This window comes from Stigmatopora nigra, chromosome 11 (genome assembly GCF_051989575.1).
Source record: "Stigmatopora nigra isolate UIUO_SnigA chromosome 11, RoL_Snig_1.1, whole genome shotgun sequence".
NCBI classification, from domain to species: Eukaryota; Metazoa; Chordata; class Actinopteri; order Syngnathiformes; family Syngnathidae; genus Stigmatopora; species Stigmatopora nigra.
Window position 1 is genome coordinate 11,938,907 of NC_135518.1, and position 22,965 is coordinate 11,961,871.

General features: G+C 34.7%; 1 long non-coding RNA gene across 2 annotated transcripts in view; it reads right to left on the reverse strand.

Moving 5' to 3' along the window:
• Positions 1 to 22,965, reverse strand: part of LOC144203967 (uncharacterized) — a 46,161-nt gene that overhangs the window by 7,701 nt on the left and 15,495 nt on the right. For both annotated transcript variants that reach the window (XR_013327804.1, XR_013327803.1), the window contains exons 5-8: positions 17,654 to 17,794; positions 15,254 to 15,393; positions 12,042 to 12,125; positions 11,071 to 11,114 (exon numbers count right to left, since the gene is read on the reverse strand). This is a non-coding gene — a long non-coding RNA (uncharacterized LOC144203967). The remainder of the gene's footprint in view (positions 1 to 11,070; positions 11,115 to 12,041; positions 12,126 to 15,253; positions 15,394 to 17,653; positions 17,795 to 22,965) is intronic.

Here is a 22,965-nt window from a genome sequence, read left to right on the forward strand (position 1 = left end):
CTATACTATGTCGTTTTTTTGCGAAAAAAAGCCTTACTATACTATGTCGTTTTTTTGCGAAAAAAAGCCTTACTATACTATGTCGTTTTTTTGCGATAAAAAGCCTTACTATACTATGTCGTTTTTTTGCGAAAAAAAGCCTTACTATACTATGTCGTTTTTTTGCGATAAAAAGCCCTACTATACTATGTCGTTTTTTTGCGATAAAAAGCCTTACTATACTATGTCGTTTTTTTGCGATAAAAAGCCTTACTATACTATGTCGTTTTTTTGCGAAAAAAAGCCTTACTATACTATGTCGTTTTTTTGCGATAAAAAGGCTTACTATACTATGTCGTTTTTTTGTGATAAAAAGCCTTACTATACTATGTCGTTTTTTTGCGAAAAAAAGCCTTACTATACTATGTCGTTTTTTTGCGATAAAAAGCCTTACTATACTATGTCGTTTTTTTGCGATAAAAAGCCTTACTATACTATGTCGTTTTTTGCGATAAAAAGCCTTACTATACTATGTCGTTTTTTTGCGAAAAAAAGCCTTACTATACTATGTCGTTTTTTTGCGAAAAAAAGCCTTACTATACTATGTCGTTTTTTTGCGATAAAAAGCCTTACTATACTATGTCGTTTTTTTGCGAAAAAAAGCCTTACTATACTATGTCGTTTTTTTGCGATAAAAAGCCTTACTATACCATGTTGTTTTTTTGCGATAAAAAGCCTTACTATACTATGTCGTTTTTGGCGATAAAAAGCCTTGCTATACTATGTCGTTTTTTTGCGAAAAAAAGCCTTACTATACTATGGCGTTTTTTTGCGATAAAAAGCCTTACTATACTATGTCGTTTTTTGCGATAAAAAGCCTTACTATACTATGTCGTTTTTTTGCGATAAAAAGCCTTACTATACTATGTCGTTTTTTTGCGAAAAAAAGCCTTACTATACTATGTCGTTTTTTTGCGATAAAAAGCCTTACTATACTATGTCGTTTTTTTGTGATAAAAAGCCTTACTATACTATGTCGTTTTTTTGCGAAAAAAGCCTTACTATACTATGTCGTTTTTTTGCGATTAAAAGCCTTACTATACTATGTCGTTTTTTTTTGCGAAAAAAAGCCTTACTATACTATGTCGTTTTTTTGCGATAAAAAGCCTTACTATACCATGTTGTTTTTTTGCGATAAAAAGCCTTACTATACTATGTCGTTTTTGGCGATAAAAAGCCTTGCTATACTATGTCGTTTTTTTGCGAAAAAAAGCCTTACTATACTATGGCGTTTTTTTGCGATAAAAAGCCTTACTATACTATGTCGTTTTTTGCGATAAAAAGCCTTACTATACTATGTCGTTTTTTTGCGAAAAAAAGCCTTACTATACTATGTCGTTTTTTTGCGATAAAAAGCCTTACTATACTATGTCGCTTTTTTGCGAAAAAAAGCCTTACTATACTGTCGTTTTTTTGCGATAAAAAGCCTTACTATACTATGTCGTTTTTTTGTGATAAAAAGCCTTACTATACTATGTCGTTTTTTTGCGATTAAAAGCCTTACTATACTATGTCGTTTTTTTTTGCGAAAAAAAGCCTTACTATACTATGTCGTTTTTTTGCGATAAAAAGCCTTACTATACCATGTTGTTTTTTTGCGATAAAAAGCCTTACTATACTATGTCGTTTTTGGCGATAAAAAGCCTTGCTATACTATGTCGTTTTTTTGCGAAAAAAAGCCTTACTATACTATGGCGTTTTTTTGCGATAAAAAGCCTTACTATACTATGTCGTTTTTTGCGATAAAAAGCCTTACTATACTATGTCGTTTTTTTGCGAAAAAAAGCCTTACTATACTATGTCGTTTTTTTGCGATAAAAAGCCTTACTATACTATGTCGCTTTTTTGCGAAAAAAAAGCCTTACTATACTATGTCGTTTTTTTGCGATAAAAAGCCTTACTATACTATGTCGTTTTTTTGTGATAAAAAGCCTTACTATACTATGTCGTTTTTTTGCGAAAAAAGCCTTACTATACTATGTCGTTTTTTTGCGATTAAAAGCCTTACTATACTATGTCGTTTTTTTGCGAAAAAAGCCTTACTATACTATGTCGTTTTTTTGCGATAAAAAGCCATACTATACTATGTCGTTTTTTTGCGATAAAAAGCCTTACTATACTATGTCGTTTTTGGCGATAAAAAGCCTTACTATACTATGTCGTTTTTTGCGATAAAAAGCCTTACTATACTATGTCGTTTTTTTGCGAAAAAAAGCCTTACTATACTATGTCGTTTTTTTGCGATAAAAAGCCTTACTATACTATGTCGTTTTTTTGCGAAAAAAGCCTTACTATACTATGTCGTTTTTTTGCGATAAAAAGCCATACTATACTATGTCGTTTTTTTGCGATAAAAAGCCTTACTATACTATGTCGTTTTTGGCGATAAAAAGCCTTACTATACTATGTCGTTTTTTGCGATAAAAAGCCTTACTATACTATGTCGTTTTTTTGCGATAAAAAGCCTTACTATACTATGTTGTTTTTTTGTGATAAAAAGCCTTACTATACTATGTCGTTTTTTTGCGAAAAAAAGCCTTACTATACTATGTCGTTTTTTTGCGATAAAAAGCCTTACTATACTATGTCGTTTTTTTTGCGAAAAAAAGCCTTACTATACTATGTCGTTTTTTTGCGATAAAAAGCCTTACTATACTATGTTGTTTTTTTGTGATAAAAAGCCTTACTATACTATGTCGTTTTTTTGCGAAAAAAAGCCTTACTATACTATGTCGTTTTTTTGCAATAAAAAGCCTTACTATACTATGTCGTTTTTTTGCGATAAAAAGCCATACTATACTATGTCGTTTTTTTGCGATAAAAAGCCTTACTATACTATGTCATTTTTTTGCGATAAAAAAGCCTTACTATACTATGTCGTTTTTTTGCGATAAAAAGCCTTACTATACTATGTCGTTTTTTTGCGATAAAAAGCCTTACTATACTATGTCGTTTTTTTGCGAAAAAAAGCCTTACTATACTATGGCGTTTTTTTGCGATAAAAAGCCTTACTATACTATGTCGTTTTTTTGCGAAAAAAAGCCTTACTATACTATGTCGTTTTTTGTGATAAAAAGCCTTACTATACTATGTCGTTTTTCTGCGGAAAAAAGCCTTACTATACTATGTCGTTTTTTTGCGATGAAAAGCCTTACTATACTATGTCGTTTTTTTGCGAAAAAAAAGCCTTACTATACTATGTCGTTTTTTTGCGATAAAAAGCCATACTATACTATGTCGTTTTTTTGCGATAAAAAGCCTTACTATACTATGTCGTTTTTTGCGATAAAAAGCCTTACTATACTATGTCGTTTTTTTGCGAAAAAAAGCCTTACTATACTATGTCGTTTTTTTGCGATAAAAAGCCTTACTATACTATGTCGTTTTTTTGCGAAAAAAAGCCTTACTATACTATGTCGTTTTTTTGCGATAAAAAGCCATACTATACTATGTCGTTTTTTTGCGATAAAAAGCCTTACTATACTATGTCGTTTTTTTGCGATAAAAAGCCTTACTATACTATGTCGTTTTTTTGCGAAAAAAAGCCTTACTATACTATGTCGTTTTTTTGCGATAAAAAGCCTTACTATACTATGTCGTTTTTTTGCGAAAAAAAGCCTTACTATACTATGTCGTTTTTTTGCGAAAAAAAGCCTTACTATACTATGTCGTTTTTTTGCGATAAAAAGCCTTACTATACTATGTCGTTTTTTTGCGAAAAAAAGCCTTACTATACTATGTCGTTTTTTTGCGATAAAAAGCCCTACTATACTATGTCGTTTTTTTGCGATAAAAAGCCTTACTATACTATGTCGTTTTTTTGCGATAAAAAGCCTTACTATACTATGTCGTTTTTTTGCGAAAAAAAGCCTTACTATACTATGTCGTTTTTTTGCGATAAAAAGGCTTACTATACTATGTCGTTTTTTTGTGATAAAAAGCCTTACTATACTATGTCGTTTTTTTGCGATAAAAAGCCTTACTATACCATGTTGTTTTTTTGCGATAAAAAGCCTTACTATACTATGTCGTTTTTGGCGATAAAAAGCCTTGCTATACTATGTCGTTTTTTTGCGAAAAAAAGCCTTACTATACTATGGCGTTTTTTTGCGATAAAAAGCCTTACTATACTATGTCGTTTTTTGCGATAAAAAGCCTTACTATACTATGTCGTTTTTTTGCGATAAAAAGCCTTACTATACTATGTCGTTTTTTTGCGAAAAAAAGCCTTACTATACTATGTCGTTTTTTTGCGATAAAAAGCCTTACTATACTATGTCGTTTTTTTGTGATAAAAAGCCTTACTATACTATGTCGTTTTTTTGCGAAAAAAGCCTTACTATACTATGTCGTTTTTTTGCGATTAAAAGCCTTACTATACTATGTCGTTTTTTTTTGCGAAAAAAAGCCTTACTATACTATGTCGTTTTTTTGCGATAAAAAGCCTTACTATACCATGTTGTTTTTTTGCGATAAAAAGCCTTACTATACTATGTCGTTTTTGGCGATAAAAAGCCTTGCTATACTATGTCGTTTTTTTGCGAAAAAAAGCCTTACTATACTATGGCGTTTTTTTGCGATAAAAAGCCTTACTATACTATGTCGTTTTTTGCGATAAAAAGCCTTACTATACTATGTCGTTTTTTTGCGAAAAAAAGCCTTACTATACTATGTCGTTTTTTTGCGATAAAAAGCCTTACTATACTATGTCGCTTTTTTGCGAAAAAAAGCCTTACTATACTATGTCGTTTTTTTGCGATAAAAAGCCTTACTATACTATGTCGTTTTTTTGTGATAAAAAGCCTTACTATACTATGTCGTTTTTTTGCGAAAAAAGCCTTACTATACTATGTCGTTTTTTTGCGATTAAAAGCCTTACTATACTATGTCGTTTTTTTGCGAAAAAAGCCTTACTATACTATGTCGTTTTTTTGCGATAAAAAGCCATACTATACTATGTCGTTTTTTTGCGATAAAAAGCCTTACTATACTATGTCGTTTTTTTGCGATAAAAAGCCTTACTATACTATGTCGTTTTTTTGCGAAAAAAAGCCTTACTATACTATGTCGTTTTTTTGCGATAAAAAGCCATACTATACTATGTCGTTTTTTTGCGATAAAAAGCCTTACTATACTACGTCGTTTTTGGCGATAAAAAGCCTTACTATACTATGTCGTTTTTTTGCGATAAAAAGCCTTACTATACTATGTCGTTTTTTTGCGATAAAAAGCCTTACTATACTATGTCGTTTTTGGCGATAAAAAGCCTTACTATACTATGTCGTTTTTTTGCGAAAAAAAGCCTTACTATACTATGTCGTTTTTTTGCGATAAAAAGCCTTACTATACTATGTCGTTTTTTTGCGATAAAAAGCCTTACTATACTATGTCGTTTTTTGCGATAAAAAGCCTTACTATACTATGTCGTTTTTTTGCGAAAAAAAGCCTTACTATACTATGTCGTTTTTGGCGATAAAAAGCCTTACTATACCATGTTGTTTTTTTGCGATAAAAAGCCTTACTATACTATGTCGTTTTTGGCGATAAAAAGCCTTGCTATACTATGTCGTTTTTTTGCGATAAAAAGCCTTACTATACTATGTCGTTTTTTTGTGATAAAAAGCCTTACTATACTATGTCGTTTTTTTGCGAAAAAAGCCTTACTATACTATGTCGTTTTTTTGCGATAAAAAGCCTTACTATACTATGTCGTTTTTTTGCGAAAAAAAGCCTTACTATACTATGTCGTTTTTTTGCGATAAAAAGGCTTACTATACTATGTCGTTTTTTTGTGATAAAAAGCCTTACTATACTATGTCGTTTTTTTGCGATAAAAAGCCTTACTATACCATGTTGTTTTTTTGCGATAAAAAGCCTTACTATACTATGTCGTTTTTGGCGATAAAAAGCCTTGCTATACTATGTCGTTTTTTTGCGAAAAAAAGCCTTACTATACTATGGCGTTTTTTTGCGATAAAAAGCCTTACTATACTATGTCGTTTTTTGCGATAAAAAGCCTTACTATACTATGTCGTTTTTTTGCGATAAAAAGCCTTACTATACTATGTCGTTTTTTTGCGAAAAAAAGCCTTACTATACTATGTCGTTTTTTTGCGATAAAAAGCCTTACTATACTATGTCGTTTTTTTGCGATAAAAAGCCTTACTATACTATGTCGTTTTTTTGCGATAAAAAGCCTTACTATACTATGTCGTTTTTTTGCGAAAAAAAGCCTTACTATACTATGTCGTTTTTTTGCGATAAAAAGCCATACTATACTATGTCGTTTTTTTGCGATAAAAAGCCTTACTATACTACGTCGTTTTTGGCGATAAAAAGCCTTACTATACTATGTCGTTTTTTTGCGATAAAAAGCCTTACTATACTATGTCGTTTTTTTGCGATAAAAAGCCTTACTATACTATGTCGTTTTTGGCGATAAAAAGCCTTACTATACTATGTCGTTTTTTTGCGAAAAAAAGCCTTACTATACTATGTCGTTTTTTTGCGATAAAAAGCCTTACTATACTATGTCGTTTTTTTGCGATAAAAAGCCTTACTATACTATGTCGTTTTTTGCGATAAAAAGCCTTACTATACTATGTCGTTTTTTTGCGAAAAAAAGCCTTACTATACTATGTCGTTTTTGGCGATAAAAAGCCTTACTATACCATGTTGTTTTTTTGCGATAAAAAGCCTTACTATACTATGTCGTTTTTGGCGATAAAAAGCCTTGCTATACTATGTCGTTTTTTTGCGATAAAAAGCCTTACTATACTATGTCGTTTTTTTGCGATAAAAAGCCTTACTATACTATGTCGTTTTTTTGCGAAAAAAAGCCTTACTATACTATGTCGTTTTTTTGCGATAAAAAGCCTTACTATACTATGTCGTTTTTTTGCGAAAAAAAAGCCTTACTATACTATGTCGTTTTTTTGCGAAAAAAAGCCTTACTATACTATGTCGTTTTTTTGCGATAAAAAGCCTTACTATACTATGTCGTTTTTTTGCGAAAAAAAGCCTTACTATACTATGTCGTTTTTTTGCGATAAAAAGCCCTACTATACTATGTCGTTTTTTTGCGATAAAAAGCCTTACTATACTATGTCGTTTTTTTGCGATAAAAAGCCTTACTATACTATGTCGTTTTTTTGCGAAAAAAAGCCTTACTATACTATGTCGTTTTTTTGCGATAAAAAGGCTTACTATACTATGTCGTTTTTTTGTGATAAAAAGCCTTACTATACTATGTCGTTTTTTTGCGATAAAAAGCCTTACTATACCATGTTGTTTTTTTGCGATAAAAAGCCTTACTATACTATGTCGTTTTTGGCGATAAAAAGCCTTGCTATACTATGTCGTTTTTTTGCGAAAAAAAGCCTTACTATACTATGGCGTTTTTTTGCGATAAAAAGCCTTACTATACTATGTCGTTTTTTGCGATAAAAAGCCTTACTATACTATGTCGTTTTTTTGCGATAAAAAGCCTTACTATACTATGTCGTTTTTTTGCGAAAAAAAGCCTTACTATACTATGTCGTTTTTTTGCGATAAAAAGCCTTACTATACTATGTCGTTTTTTTGTGATAAAAAGCCTTACTATACTATGTCGTTTTTTTGCGAAAAAAGCCTTACTATACTATGTCGTTTTTTTGCGATTAAAAGCCTTACTATACTATGTCGTTTTTTTTTGCGAAAAAAAGCCTTACTATACTATGTCGTTTTTTTGCGATAAAAAGCCTTACTATACCATGTTGTTTTTTTGCGATAAAAAGCCTTACTATACTATGTCGTTTTTGGCGATAAAAAGCCTTGCTATACTATGTCGTTTTTTTGCGAAAAAAAGCCTTACTATACTATGGCGTTTTTTTGCGATAAAAAGCCTTACTATACTATGTCGTTTTTTGCGATAAAAAGCCTTACTATACTATGTCGTTTTTTTGCGAAAAAAAGCCTTACTATACTATGTCGTTTTTTTGCGATAAAAAGCCTTACTATACTATGTCGCTTTTTTGCGAAAAAAAGCCTTACTATACTATGTCGTTTTTTTGCGATAAAAAGCCTTACTATACTATGTCGTTTTTTTGTGATAAAAAGCCTTACTATACTATGTCGTTTTTTTGCGAAAAAAGCCTTACTATACTATGTCGTTTTTTTGCGATTAAAAGCCTTACTATACTATGTCGTTTTTTTGCGAAAAAAGCCTTACTATACTATGTCGTTTTTTTGCGATAAAAAGCCATACTATACTATGTCGTTTTTTTGCGATAAAAAGCCTTACTATACTATGTCGTTTTTTTGCGATAAAAAGCCTTACTATACTATGTCGTTTTTTTGCGAAAAAAAGCCTTACTATACTATGTCGTTTTTTTGCGATAAAAAGCCATACTATACTATGTCGTTTTTTTGCGAAAAAAAGCCTTACTATACTATGTCGTTTTTGGCGATAAAAAGCCTTACTATACCATGTTGTTTTTTTGCGATAAAAAGCCTTACTATACTATGTCGTTTTTGGCGATAAAAAGCCTTGCTATACTATGTCGTTTTTTTGCGATAAAAAGCCTTACTATACTATGTCGTTTTTTTGCGATAAAAAGCCTTACTATACTATGTCGTTTTTTTGCGAAAAAAAGCCTTACTATACTATGTCGTTTTTTTGCGATAAAAAGCCTTACTATACTATGTCGTTTTTTTGCGAAAAAAAAGCCTTACTATACTATGTCGTTTTTTTGCGAAAAAAAGCCTTACTATACTATGTCGTTTTTTTGCGATAAAAAGCCTTACTATACTATGTCGTTTTTTTGCGAAAAAAAGCCTTACTATACTATGTCGTTTTTTTGCGATAAAAAGCCCTACTATACTATGTCGTTTTTTTGCGATAAAAAGCCTTACTATACTATGTCGTTTTTTTGCGATAAAAAGCCTTACTATACTATGTCGTTTTTTTGCGAAAAAAAGCCTTACTATACTATGTCGTTTTTTTGCGATAAAAAGGCTTACTATACTATGTCGTTTTTTTGTGATAAAAAGCCTTACTATACTATGTCGTTTTTTTGCGATAAAAAGCCTTACTATACCATGTTGTTTTTTTGCGATAAAAAGCCTTACTATACTATGTCGTTTTTGGCGATAAAAAGCCTTGCTATACTATGTCGTTTTTTTGCGAAAAAAAGCCTTACTATACTATGGCGTTTTTTTGCGATAAAAAGCCTTACTATACTATGTCGTTTTTTGCGATAAAAAGCCTTACTATACTATGTCGTTTTTTTGCGATAAAAAGCCTTACTATACTATGTCGTTTTTTTGCGAAAAAAAGCCTTACTATACTATGTCGTTTTTTTGCGATAAAAAGCCTTACTATACTATGTCGTTTTTTTGTGATAAAAAGCCTTACTATACTATGTCGTTTTTTTGCGAAAAAAGCCTTACTATACTATGTCGTTTTTTTGCGATTAAAAGCCTTACTATACTATGTCGTTTTTTTTTGCGAAAAAAAGCCTTACTATACTATGTCGTTTTTTTGCGATAAAAAGCCTTACTATACCATGTTGTTTTTTTGCGATAAAAAGCCTTACTATACTATGTCGTTTTTGGCGATAAAAAGCCTTGCTATACTATGTCGTTTTTTTGCGAAAAAAAGCCTTACTATACTATGGCGTTTTTTTGCGATAAAAAGCCTTACTATACTATGTCGTTTTTTGCGATAAAAAGCCTTACTATACTATGTCGTTTTTTTGCGAAAAAAAGCCTTACTATACTATGTCGTTTTTTTGCGATAAAAAGCCTTACTATACTATGTCGCTTTTTTGCGAAAAAAAGCCTTACTATACTATGTCGTTTTTTTGCGATAAAAAGCCTTACTATACTATGTCGTTTTTTTGTGATAAAAAGCCTTACTATACTATGTCGTTTTTTTGCGAAAAAAGCCTTACTATACTATGTCGTTTTTTTGCGATTAAAAGCCTTACTATACTATGTCGTTTTTTTGCGAAAAAAGCCTTACTATACTATGTCGTTTTTTTGCGATAAAAAGCCATACTATACTATGTCGTTTTTTTGCGATAAAAAGCCTTACTATACTATGTCGTTTTTTTGCGATAAAAAGCCTTACTATACTATGTCGTTTTTTTGCGAAAAAAAGCCTTACTATACTATGTCGTTTTTTTGCGATAAAAAGCCATACTATACTATGTCGTTTTTTTGCGATAAAAAGCCTTACTATACTACGTCGTTTTTGGCGATAAAAAGCCTTACTATACTATGTCGTTTTTTTGCGATAAAAAGCCTTACTATACTATGTCGTTTTTTTGCGATAAAAAGCCTTACTATACTATGTCGTTTTTGGCGATAAAAAGCCTTACTATACTATGTCGTTTTTTTGCGAAAAAAAGCCTTACTATACTATGTCGTTTTTTTGCGATAAAAAGCCTTACTATACTATGTCGTTTTTTTGCGATAAAAAGCCTTACTATACTATGTCGTTTTTTTGCGATAAAAAGCCTTACTATACTATGTCGTTTTTTTGCGATAAAAAGCCTTACTATACTATGTCGTTTTTTTGCGATAAAAAGCCTTACTATACTATGTCGTTTTTGGCGATAAAAAGCCTTACTATACTATGTCGTTTTTTGCGATAAAAAGCCTTACTATACTATGTCGTTTTTTTGCGAAAAAAAGCCTTACTATACTATGTCGTTTTTTTGCGATAAAAAGCCTTACTATACTATGTCGTTTTTTTGCGAAAAAAAGCCTTACTATACTATGTCGTTTTTTTGCGATAAAAAGCCTTACTATACTATGTCGTTTTTTTGCGATAAAAAGCCTTACTATACTATGTCGTTTTTTTGCGAAAAAAAGCCTTACTATACTATGTCGTTTTTTGCGAAAAAAAGCCTTACTATACTATGTCATTTTTTTGCGAAAAAAAGCCTTACTATACTATGTCGTTTTTGGCGATAAAAAGCCTTACTATACTATGTCGTTTTTTGCGCGAATGAGAGACATAGAAACGACAAAAGAAAATATCCTTACCATACAAAAAGCCATCCAGATCGTTGTCTTCTCTGTAGTTTCTCCTGTAAACATATAATGCATGGGAGTAAAGTTAGTAAAACACAGATGCTTTTGAACTTTACATTTCTCTCCCTAATTTTCATTGCAGTTTATACCACCACCAAGTGGGTTGTGTTCAACATGCCAGGTTTCCACAATAAATATAGGAAGACATCTTTAAACTAAGGCCGACTTAAGTTCATCCCAAATGTTTCATGACTCAAACATGCTCTTTTTATACAATTTCTCCATTTTTCATACTGTGCAGCTGCTTCAATTTCCTCAGCAAATCAAAGCCAGGTGTCCAAAATAAAATGCTAAAAAAAGGGGTGACTCTCCGCACTACACCTTTGCGCTCTAGCTGCCGGGTTCAAGAATTAACGGCTAATCCTCGTAAACAGATTAGCCTCAAGGATGTCGATTAGCGACCGTGACGGCGCCTAAAAGCGTGCAACTCCCTTAATCTGCCTACCTCATACACGTGTCTCTATGTGTTTACCCATCTTTTCTTTAACTCAGTAAGTGTTGGGGTCATTAATAAAACAGGACACGGTTAGGTTAAGTGAGGAAAAAAAGTCATTCCAAATTGAATACATTTAAGTAGGTGTTCAAATTTTGACAGAAAATATGATTTTTGTGACAAAACGCAGAACGAGAGCAAGGCGTCAGCAATTAAGTACGGCCTTGCAATACGCCAAATAAAGATTTAAAGCAGCTTTATCAGTCCTCGAGAGCCTCCTCTGTCTTGGACTGATGAGTTGTTTTAGGTGAAGCAAAAGTTCACCAAAAACTGCCCCCACAGCACTGTTTTTTTTCCCCAAAATTTGACAGGATGAGCTAACGCTCCGTGGAGGCTAAGGGAAAACGAAGACCGCAAGAGAGGGAGCGCCGTGCATGAAGATGACTCATCAATCTTGTTTGACGGACGAGATATTGAGTCCGCGTTTTACCTGACGGTGATGATCGCCCGTGGGGAATAGCGTGGACGTCTCAATGTTTGGGTGTTTTAAGCTTGGAAATTCCATGTGCTGATTCTGTCAATAAAATAGAACATGAAGAAAACTATTAGACTCAGCTGATGATTTACTTTCATTTGTTAGCCTTACTCAGAATTTAAAAGTGAAAATACATGAAAATGTGAGCATTTATTATTCATTTCACCACTTCACAAGTAAAAAAAAAATCTGAATCCTTTTGAAAACATTATTTCACTATTACTAATCAATGAATATCAATGAAAGAATGCTTGCAGAAGAGTCTAATGAAGAAAAAATATGACCACCAAAAAAGACAGTGATCCCCCCAAAAAAAAAATTCATGACTATAGCAACTGCTGGTCTGTTTTGCCTATGCGCAAACCCCCTAAATTAAATTTTCAGGTGTTTCCCACTGCAGGTGCATCCCTTTTGGAAAGGATCGGGACATTCCGAATGATGCTTTTTTTTACGTCCTAGCGAATCTAAGTCGAGGGGCTTTCTACGTCTCTCCACCGGTTTGATTTATCGGCGCAGATGCGGCGGGGCCTTTTGGGAAGACACTTGAGCGACGAGTTTAAAAGAAAAATCTGCGGTGAGGGAGCTTTCCAGACCTTTCGCCAGGCCAACGGATGACAAAATGCTTGTTTAGCTGAAGAGCCTCGTAAAAAAAAAAAAAAAAAGGCAGAACACGATAATGTGATGTCACAACCAGAATTGATTTTAAAAAAGGGGGCGTTTACCTAGGGCAGAGGTCGGGAACCTTTTTGACAGAAAGAGCCATAAACAATTCCTATTTTCAATTGTTATTCATTGAGAGCCATATTCAGGATTTACTTGAAGTAAAAATACATGAAAACGGTGCATTTTTAGTCATTTCACTGCCTTCAAATCTCAATTATGTTGACAAAATTGTTACACTATTGCTAATAAATGGGATGGATGCATGCAGAAAGGTTTAATTAAAAACTAGAAGATTAAAGTGACTCTAGACGTAGTGTTCAGATTTTAGCTCACAGTTTAGCGGAGAGCCATAAGCACCCATCAAAAGAGCCACATGTAGCTCCCGAGCCATAGGTTCCCTACCCCTGACCTCGGGCATTGTTTTGACTCGAATAACTATGAAATAGTAAATTAAAAAAGCCAGATGTTTATGCCAAATTTGCTTTCTAAATGTAAAATTAGGATGCAGTTATTTCATTTTTAAATTAAGGCAATGCTACTTACATTAGGTAGCATATATTTTGAAAACATGTTTTTCACCCTTTTGTCTCCATCTGTACCAATAGACGACATCACGATAGATAGAAACAACAACTTGAGAGAACTTACATGTGGTAAATTAAAACTATTCCAGATTTACTATTGTCCGTGTCAAAGATGAATGATGCAAAAAAAAAAGGAAAAGGGGGAAAAAACAGCCATTTTTTTCTTTGTTTTGACGGCTCGCCTAACATTTTCAACATCTTTTCACATTGCGGTTTCATAAAACTCTGCACAAATCATATAACGTGCTGACAAGGAACACGTGATAACCTCCGGGAGGTCGTCATACATAGATTGCTCTTTATCGGGGAGGCCTTTGTGTAATCAGGGTTCCATTTAGAGCGTCTACTTTGGCAGCGGCGCGGAACGGAGGGCGATTTTTTTTTTTGGGATCTTTGGCACGCCGTCTTGGCGCTTTTTGGTCTCGTTCTGCAATCTCCCGGCGCGGGAGGACACCGAGGTCAACGTGAACGCTAACGGGCTAACGTTAACGTTGTTTTTGGGCCTTTGTGAGCATCTCGTAGAATGATATCATCACTTAAACGGTTTTCTTCTAAAACGCCAGCGTTTAGCCGCAGTTGCGTAATCGTCTACTCGCCGTTGGCCGTTAATAAGAACGCCGTTCGGGGTCGGCGAGGACGAGACGATGTCCCAGACGAACATCAAGGGGAGTTAGTCTGTTTTCTTTTCGCTTCGGGGATAACGATAGCTCGTAACGATTATTTTCAAAGACGCCGTCGCTGCCGTATCCGGCGTTGAAACTATTTCTAGTGACCCTGAAAGTGTGTGTTTGCTTTGGGTTTAGGTTGAGAGTGGAAGTTTTAAGCATAAACACATTTTGGCATGGAGATGTTAGTTAGTGTTGCCAAAGTTTCTAAGGAAAAGGAGTCAAATTATAAACCTCGAATTCATAGAGTGACGTTGTTACTACGAACACAATGAATTTAATTTTGGTTAAAATAAACGACGAACAATTTTGGATTTGGAACTTGGAACAAATTACTGACTTAATGTTAAAAGATATTGAAGATCTAACAAATATTTTTTTTTTAAAGTACCACTTAAAGTCCCAAAAATACGGTACGAAAACGCAAAAAAAACAACAACAAAAAACTGTAAATGCTGCCAAAACCAAAGAAAGAATAACGGACAATAATCTATAATAACAAGATTTAGCAAAAACGACTTTTCAAAGACTTGTTTTCAAAGACTTGCTTTTGCAAATGTTTTCTAAGCGAATAGCAAATGGACACACGGTCAAACTTTGTTAAAATTATACAGATCCAGAAAAATAAACCATCTTTGATCTACTTGGTGGTTCACCCATTAACAAATGAGACGAAATTGCTCGGTTTCCCATTTTGATGTGAGCCAATATTCCTTTCAGAACTTTGAAGGTCTGAAGGGATGGGAAGAAATCCATTTCAGCACTTTTCTTTGGGAAAAACTGACTTTTGGAATAAATATTTGTATTTGCTTTGGACGTTGGAAACTTCCTTATTTAAGTTTCACATCTTGACTAAACCAGGTGCTTACTAACTTGGTCATTTTATTCAGGGACATTGTTGTAATCTTAAGGCCACAAACGCACTGCTAATTTAATGCCATTTGGCAAGAACATATATTTATCTTTTAACCATATTTTCTAAAAACTTTTAAAACTTTACTCCTAATTTGATGACAGTTTTAAGGCTTTTAATTGACATATATTAGACCGATTGACTTCTTAATCACTTTTAAATAGTATGCCGATTAAAAATGTTGGCATAAGTACCGATATAATTGAACTCTATAATTGAAAAGCCCAATTGGACCAATATCATGGAAATCACTTTAGTACTTAAAAAAAACACATTCATGCAGACAATCTTAAAAATTGGAAGCACTTGGAAAAAGCCAAGTGGTAAAAAACACAGTCTTACCGTGCTGTTGACAGGTAGGATGAAGCGACCATTGTTGTGTAGAGAATCTCACAGATTAGCAAACTTTCTTGCAAGATATGTTCTGGCAGACGGCCGGCCATCGCTTAGTCTTGACAGTTGTATGCGAACCAGATGGTCTCCTGCCCAAACAAAGTCTATGTAATCACGAGGCTGCGCTTTACACACTAAACTGTCAAATAACAATAAACAATGTATGCTAAAAGCAAGCACCATGCAGTAACGTTTGCAATCTTACTGGAAATTTACGTATAAGGTACGAACGTGCATGCGTGCAGGTGGATTAGATCTTGTTGTGGAAAATTAGAATGGCTTCTAATGGAGAATTTTTGACGTTTTTAGTTTTTTTTTTCCAATGTGTCCATTGCTAGCTAGGCGGTCAGCTGCTTACAATTAGACCTGCATGTCTTTGGTTCTTTGGCCTGCTTAATCGCATCCAGACGGGCGGCGCCTCTCAAATCATGTCAAGGACCAGTAGCACACCAAAAAATATATATATATATTTATATATATGAAATGAACAGTGATGGTGACACTTTCTCAAAAACTTTCCAACTTGCACAATGCCGAAGAACTTGATCTATGACTTGGCAAATTCCAGCAGAACTGCAACATAATCTCATGTTACAAATTTAACTGCTATTTTCCCACCTTGTCACTCATTTGTTTAACCATTAGGTCCGATTTCTAAACACGTGATTGGCTCAAGACCCGCCCCCACAGTATTTAATCCCACCCACTAGTTGACTAGCATATACACTAATCTTCTATATTCACCTTTTTGGTGGAAAAATATCCTTTAAACGTGAGCGAACAATAGGATTTGTAACTAAAAAGTTCAGCTTGACCTTCTGGCGGAATCTCAGGCAGGTAAAACTTGAGGGTTTTTTTCACTGGAAACTATTTTAATGTAAAACACAGTGCGAGGGATTCATAAAAAAAAAGAAAAAAATATTCCTGCTACTCCAGGACTAATTAGATTTTGGCTCCATCATAGCCAGGAAGCTTTTTTTTAAGGGAATGTCAATTTCTAACACCTGCAGCAAATTTCCCAACGTGGGCCGTCTGAGAATTAAAGTTCACGTGACGAAGCACTCTTTGGGGATTATGTAATGGCTCACATCAAATGAAACAGAATCAAGGTCGAACGTCCTCGCTGCAGACTGTAAAACTAACACTTTGCTAAATATCAGTTCCTCACACCACATTTTTTTTCAATTCAGTTTAAGGGACCGTTGCATAACTTTCGATAAAGTGTGTCACTGACTTGCCGTGAAATTAGTCGGTCGGCATCGGATTATTTTCCATTTGACTCGGAAAGAGTTGGCTGTCCTAAATGTGTCCACGTCTTCTCTACCATCCTCCAACGTTCTGTCTCCGTGAGAGCTTTTGCGTTTATTTATATTAATCAGCCAAAGGAATCAGACTGGGCTAAAAAATTTTAAGAGTGGCTTGATTCACATTACAGAACCCTGAAAACAAACCCCGTCAATCAGAGAACACGTCTCGCTTACGTATGTTTTATCCTTATTGACATCATATTTGCAATTTGCATAGCATAGGTTTTCATTCTATTTACAATTATATCTTCCTACATTTTTCAAATTAAACAATTTGGTTGAAACGGAGATATACAGTTACTATTATCATTTTGTACATATACACATATACTATACATATATACATATATAGATATATACATATATACATACATATGTAGATATATAGATATATACATATACAGATATGTACATATATAGATATATACATATATAGATATATACATTTATAGAAATATACATATATACATATATAGATATATAGATAAATACATATATAGATATATACATATATGGATATATACATATAAAGATATATACATATAAAGATATATAGATATATACATATATAGATATGTACATATATACATATATACATATATACACATGTATACGAATAAAAAGTGAAAAAAACGTGGTCTTCCTACAGTATTGGCGTATACCACCAAAATCGCAAAAAAATATATCGGTGCAATGTTAGTTGTAACCATATTGTGGTAAATCTGCAGTAAAAAGCATTATTTTGTGTGCCGCTATTACATCACTGTCAAAATGTCATGCCTCGCATCCTTTCCGCTGTCAGCCATGATCCTCCTCCTTGTAATGTGGCTAGCCATTTTTCATAAAGAAGATATATCGAAGCCCACACTGGCGCGAGCGAAGGCCGCACATAAAAAGCAAAACCACATTGCCTTGAGACTTGCATTGCATAATCCGTGCATATCTTTTCCCCAGGTAATGAACTTTTGATTTGTGTGCAAGGAAACGACAGTTTAGAGCCGTTTTTTTTTTAAATAATTCCATGCACGAACATGTTATTCACCTCAAATCTTTCGTGGTGTTCACCGATGTTTGCGCCGTTGAGAAGGCAACCGCAACAAGTGTTCAAGTCATCAGCCTTGACGTCATGGGCGAGGAGAAAGAGTCCAGGTACCGCCTCGACGTTCCATCAACTGTCCAAGCCCTTCAACACAAAATCAAAAATGTTGGAAAACATGTCAGCATATTGTCATATGCAAATGAAGGAATCAATCATTACCAATGGAGAAATACGAATTCTGCTGGAACTGAGGGTGCTAACCTTATTTGTCCCATCATGGAGCTGGCAAATCAATCAAAAATATGCTTTGTAAACGAAATTTAAAGTTTTCCAAGCCAACACAGTCAATGGCAGCCAATGAGTTCACAAGAAAGTAAAGTCAATACGAGAGCATGATTATTTTAATTCAAATAATCGTCAACAAGTATCAATTATGCCTTTACCAAGGTTTTGAAACCCAAGTTTTAAACTTTGCCCTGAACAATACTCTCCGGTACTCACACGCCAATGGAGAGAAGACTTGGCAGCCATTTTTGAACCACATGCACGCACATAAGCCACTGTTTAGTTTAAAAATTAATACAGTCATATTTTCCACTTGCTACTGAATACTGAAATTTGTCATTTGACGTGCTTCGACCATCTTGAAAAAAATGATGTGAGCAAATTCATAACAAAACAATCCACAAAGTGGTTATCTTATTAAAAGTTGACTTTGAATGTCTGCATTTTGAATATTGTTCTGCGTTCAAGGCATCCGTGAATGGAAAAATCATCTCAATTATTATTTTTTTCTTTCTTTCATCCTTTGCATCATACACAGTTCAAGTAAGGGGAAAAAAGCGTAGACTTAAAAGCTGAGTTGTGAAAAGACCTTCTTGCTTTTGGCCCACTAGTATACCTTTCCAGAGTCATGAGTTACAGGTCAGAACATGGCAGTGTCACCCCAGCGAATGCTTTTCCATTTGACAGAGATTTTTTTTTTGTCGGTATGAAATTTCTCTCTTTAACGAGAGCTTGTCAAAGTTTTTTTGGGTGACACAGATTTACGTGGCTGGAACGATTTGGCGGATGAAGTTGATGTGCTGAAAAGTCATAAAAGAATGGAAAAGAATGATGACTAAAGCAGAGATAGGATTCATTGTCTTCCATCCGTTTTGTCAAATTTGGAAGCCGCAAAAGCTCCCAAGACACTTTTTTAGATACACCTGCGTCGCTTAAGTTGCAGTAAAATGTTGCTGCGGAAATGTTACACCATGACAAAAAAAGCTAAGTCTTGTTTAATACTACCAAAAGATTTTAGTTCTACATTTTTTGCCATCCACAATTAATTTACTAGCTTAGCACGTCAACGTCAAAAGTTCCCAAAACTTCCCCCAACTCTCCAAAACTTCACAAAACTTCACAAAACTTCCCCCAACTTCCCCCAACTTCCCCAAAACTTCCACAAAACTTCCCAAAACTTCCCCCAACTTCCCCCAACTCTCCAAAACTCTCCAAAACTCTCCAAAACTCTCCCAAACTCTCCAAAACTCTCCAAAACTCTTTAAAACTCTTTAAAACTCTTTAAAACTCTTTAAAACTCTTTAAAACTCTTTAAAACTCTCCAAAACTTACCAAAACTTCAAATCCTGGCTGCTTTTTAGCCTTACTATACTGTCTAGTTTTTAAAGAAAAAAAGCCTTACTATACTTTAGCATTAAATATTTAAACCCCATTTAAAGCATAAACTCGTACATCAAAAATATAATTATAATTAGGTTACATTGCGGTGGGAACGGATGCACCAGGTAAAAGTCAACGGAAAGGACAGACAGGGAAATGTATAGTTGTGGTGAGGGAAGATTTGCAGACAGATAAAGTTACAGAAGACAAGGTGAGATAGAAGACACGGATTCACCGTGGGAAATGAATAAAGCTTAGCTCAAAAAGGAAAGAAAATGTTTGTTTAGAGACATAATGGAAAAAAAACTGAGGCAAGGATGACTTAAGTAAGCCATGACAAACGGGGGGACTCCTAAGCAGAATGGAAAAGTTGTGAAAACAAGAAGGGATGTCGTCAAAACAATTGCTAAACATTTGAAAAAGAATCATCCATCGACTGAAAATGTCAAGTCTTCAAATATGACAAAACAGCGGGTGAAAAACAAGAATGTGACGCCAAATTCACTCCCCTCGTGTGGTGTTTGACTCAAGACAGCAGGCTTTTAATGGAGACCGTGACGAGAAATAATCAAGAAACATCTAAACTTGAACGTGAACTCTGGATTTGTTTTGATTCCTTTTCCCTCCAACTGTCAATTAAAAAGAAACGCAGTAAACATAACATTGAAAGACAGTGATGAGTGAACCGCACCACACGCTAATCAAAAGTATCTGAGAGTTGGAGGATTACTTGTGACGGGATCCCGTGCTTTCGAGGGACCCTCGTATAGGCTGATTGTTCTACGTGCTGATACAAACCAGACAAAATTCCACACAGTGAGCTCAGAGGGCCTCTTTCTGGAATCAGGTAATAGCGGAGAGGATAGAAAAAGAACCGTGTGGAAAGAAGCCATGATGCTGTCAAGACAAGTTTACATGGAAAGGCAAGATGCAGAACGTGGCTATTGTCGTACATCTGTGGGTGACAATTTGGACTTTTAACATCAATACTACTTGTTCGCCTTATAATACATACGGTGTAATTTGAGAAGTATTTTAAAACCCTACGATATTAACGTGTAGCTCAATATACCGACGTTGGCTGCCAACCATTCCCATCACAGTGGATTGGATTTGAATTAGCGTCAATGGAAATCAATGAATTCATTTTCAATTCTGATTATCATCACCAGGGTCACGTGTGAACTGGCGTTCATCACGGCTAACTATGGACAGTAAGACGGGCACACCCTCAATTGGTTTCCAGTAAGTCACATGGTAAAATGAGACAGCTATTTGCACAGATATTCAAACCTATGGACAATTTGAAAACGGATTACCCACGTGGGGAGATCATGTCGCAGGTCTTTTGGTCGCCGGTCTTTTGGTCGCCGGTCAAAAGTACTTAGATATTAAACAGTATTTGGATATTAAACAGTACTTAGATATTAAACAGTACTTAGATATCAAACAGTACTTGGATATCAAACAGTATTTGGATATTAAACAGTACATAGATATTAAACAGTACATGGATATTAAACAGTACTTGGATATTAAACAGTACTTAGATATTAAACTCTCTCTCTCTCTTAGATATTAAACTCTCTCTCTCTTAGATATTAAACTCTCTCTCTTATATATTAAATTCTCTCTCTTAGATATTAAATTCTCTCTCTTAGATATTAAATTCTCTCTCTTCAATATAATTTTGAGAGCTGGTTTCAACAGTAAATCTCTGTCACCATTTGACCGGCGACCAAACGTCCGAGCACCCCTGCGTCAATATCTAAAAATAAATATCAACAAATACCCCTTTTAAGCCCTTTTAACCCGACTCCAATCACTTAAAAATGACATAATCGAGCATAGCTAAAATAAATATGTGCCTGTCCACTGCAATTCAAGATACAAGAAGTCAAGGATTTCATTTTTTAAAAAAAGGCGGAGTATGTTATGTAACACAATGTTATGAACCGCCCCCCTCCACAACAGATGTAGTCAGGAAAAGGGCGCCAGATCAGGTGGATTACTCGGCGCGCTCGTCCATCACCAAAGCACGCTGTTATCATCATTATTATTATTACTGTCATTATGATATTTAATAGGCCCTTTTTACTGTGATGAAAGCTGGGCTTGCTTTACAAAAACTGGTTTCCTGGTGGAAACGCCCCCGCTTTCCTGTCTCGTGGAATGACATGTGGAATCATCCAGCATTTTTTGGAGGGCGGGAAAGGGACGGACGCGCGTACATGCACGTGCGAGCCGACATGTGTGCAACATGCGCACACACTTAATACACGCGTGGCGTCCTTGAAGCCCACCAGAAAGAAAGTCTCGGCTGGCCATCATTAAAAAGAAAAAAGGGGGAAGCAACACACAGACAAAAATGAGCAGAAACACATGAAAAATGCTTGTAAACAATGATATATCTACGTTGAAAGAAAAGTCCTGCTGTACTACTGCGACAAGGCACGTTTGTGTTACATTTGACCTCGCCGTGTCGCCTTGGAACCAGCGGGGAATATATTTATAGACTGTATGGTGAGAGACAATGTTTCCATGGAATATCGTGGTAGCCCTTAACGATTTTTGGACTTACAAAAGCTGACTCAGTGTGTTTGAGTGTGTTTAGGAGCCAATCTGGAAGCCAAAGCATGGTGTGGGGATTATCAGAGTGATTTCAAGGGGATTCAAGGGATGCTTTCAAATTTGTTTGGTGGTCACAAGTTGTTGGGATCGTTAATGTTTGACTAGCCCGTGGTGCTACGAGTTTTTGAAAAAGAAATATACATGAAAAATATACGGTTCGTCAATGCACCCAAAGTTATTGTCTAAGTGCATTAAGCTCATGTTAAAAGTTCAATAAAATGGTAAGCATGTCAAAATAATTAAAATGCATGCTCTTACACATTAACTTTAGCCAGAATCAATTAAATCAATCAAATTTAGGACTATGTATTTATTTTTTAAGACATGCCAATGATGCTATCTTATTTATTTATCCTAAGATTTTCGTTACCCAATGGTTGAAGCTTTTAAGGACTATATAACAGACTTTTCCAGAATGTATGAGGGTTCAAATCAGATTTGAAAATATCAGATGATAAATTACTTAAATAAATCAGCAGCGACTAGTCCTAATGGTTTTGGCGAATGGTTGGCTTTTGGCTTCGCAGATTGACGGCAAAGATTTGTTAGTAAATAGATAAATCTTTGGACTCCTGACAGAAAGTGATGTTAGAGGATTGGATGCTGCAAACTATTATGAAACAGCACAAAAGTTGTAAATCATTGCATGACCGCTGAATAAAAAACACTTAAGAGTGGAGGTAATTATGAAAAGATGAGAATAATTGCAAAAACAGGGCCCCTTACCTACCCTCTATAGTTAGAATACTGCATTGCCAAAATGTTATAATCACATTGGTTGTTTTTCTAAAGTTTCTCATAAAATGAATGCTAAGTTCTGTAAACTAGATAGTTTAAACTCCCAGAAAGAAGCAGTAAGAAGGTAGAATGAAAACAATGCCTTGTGTCAGAGGCCCTCATCTGTAGATGAAAACCAGAATCGGTGTGGACCAACCAGACGAAGCAAAGGAGGGAAATTATTTTAGAGAAAAAAAAGAAGTGAGAAGAGAAGAAGAGGGTGGGAGGTTTGGCGAAAACTC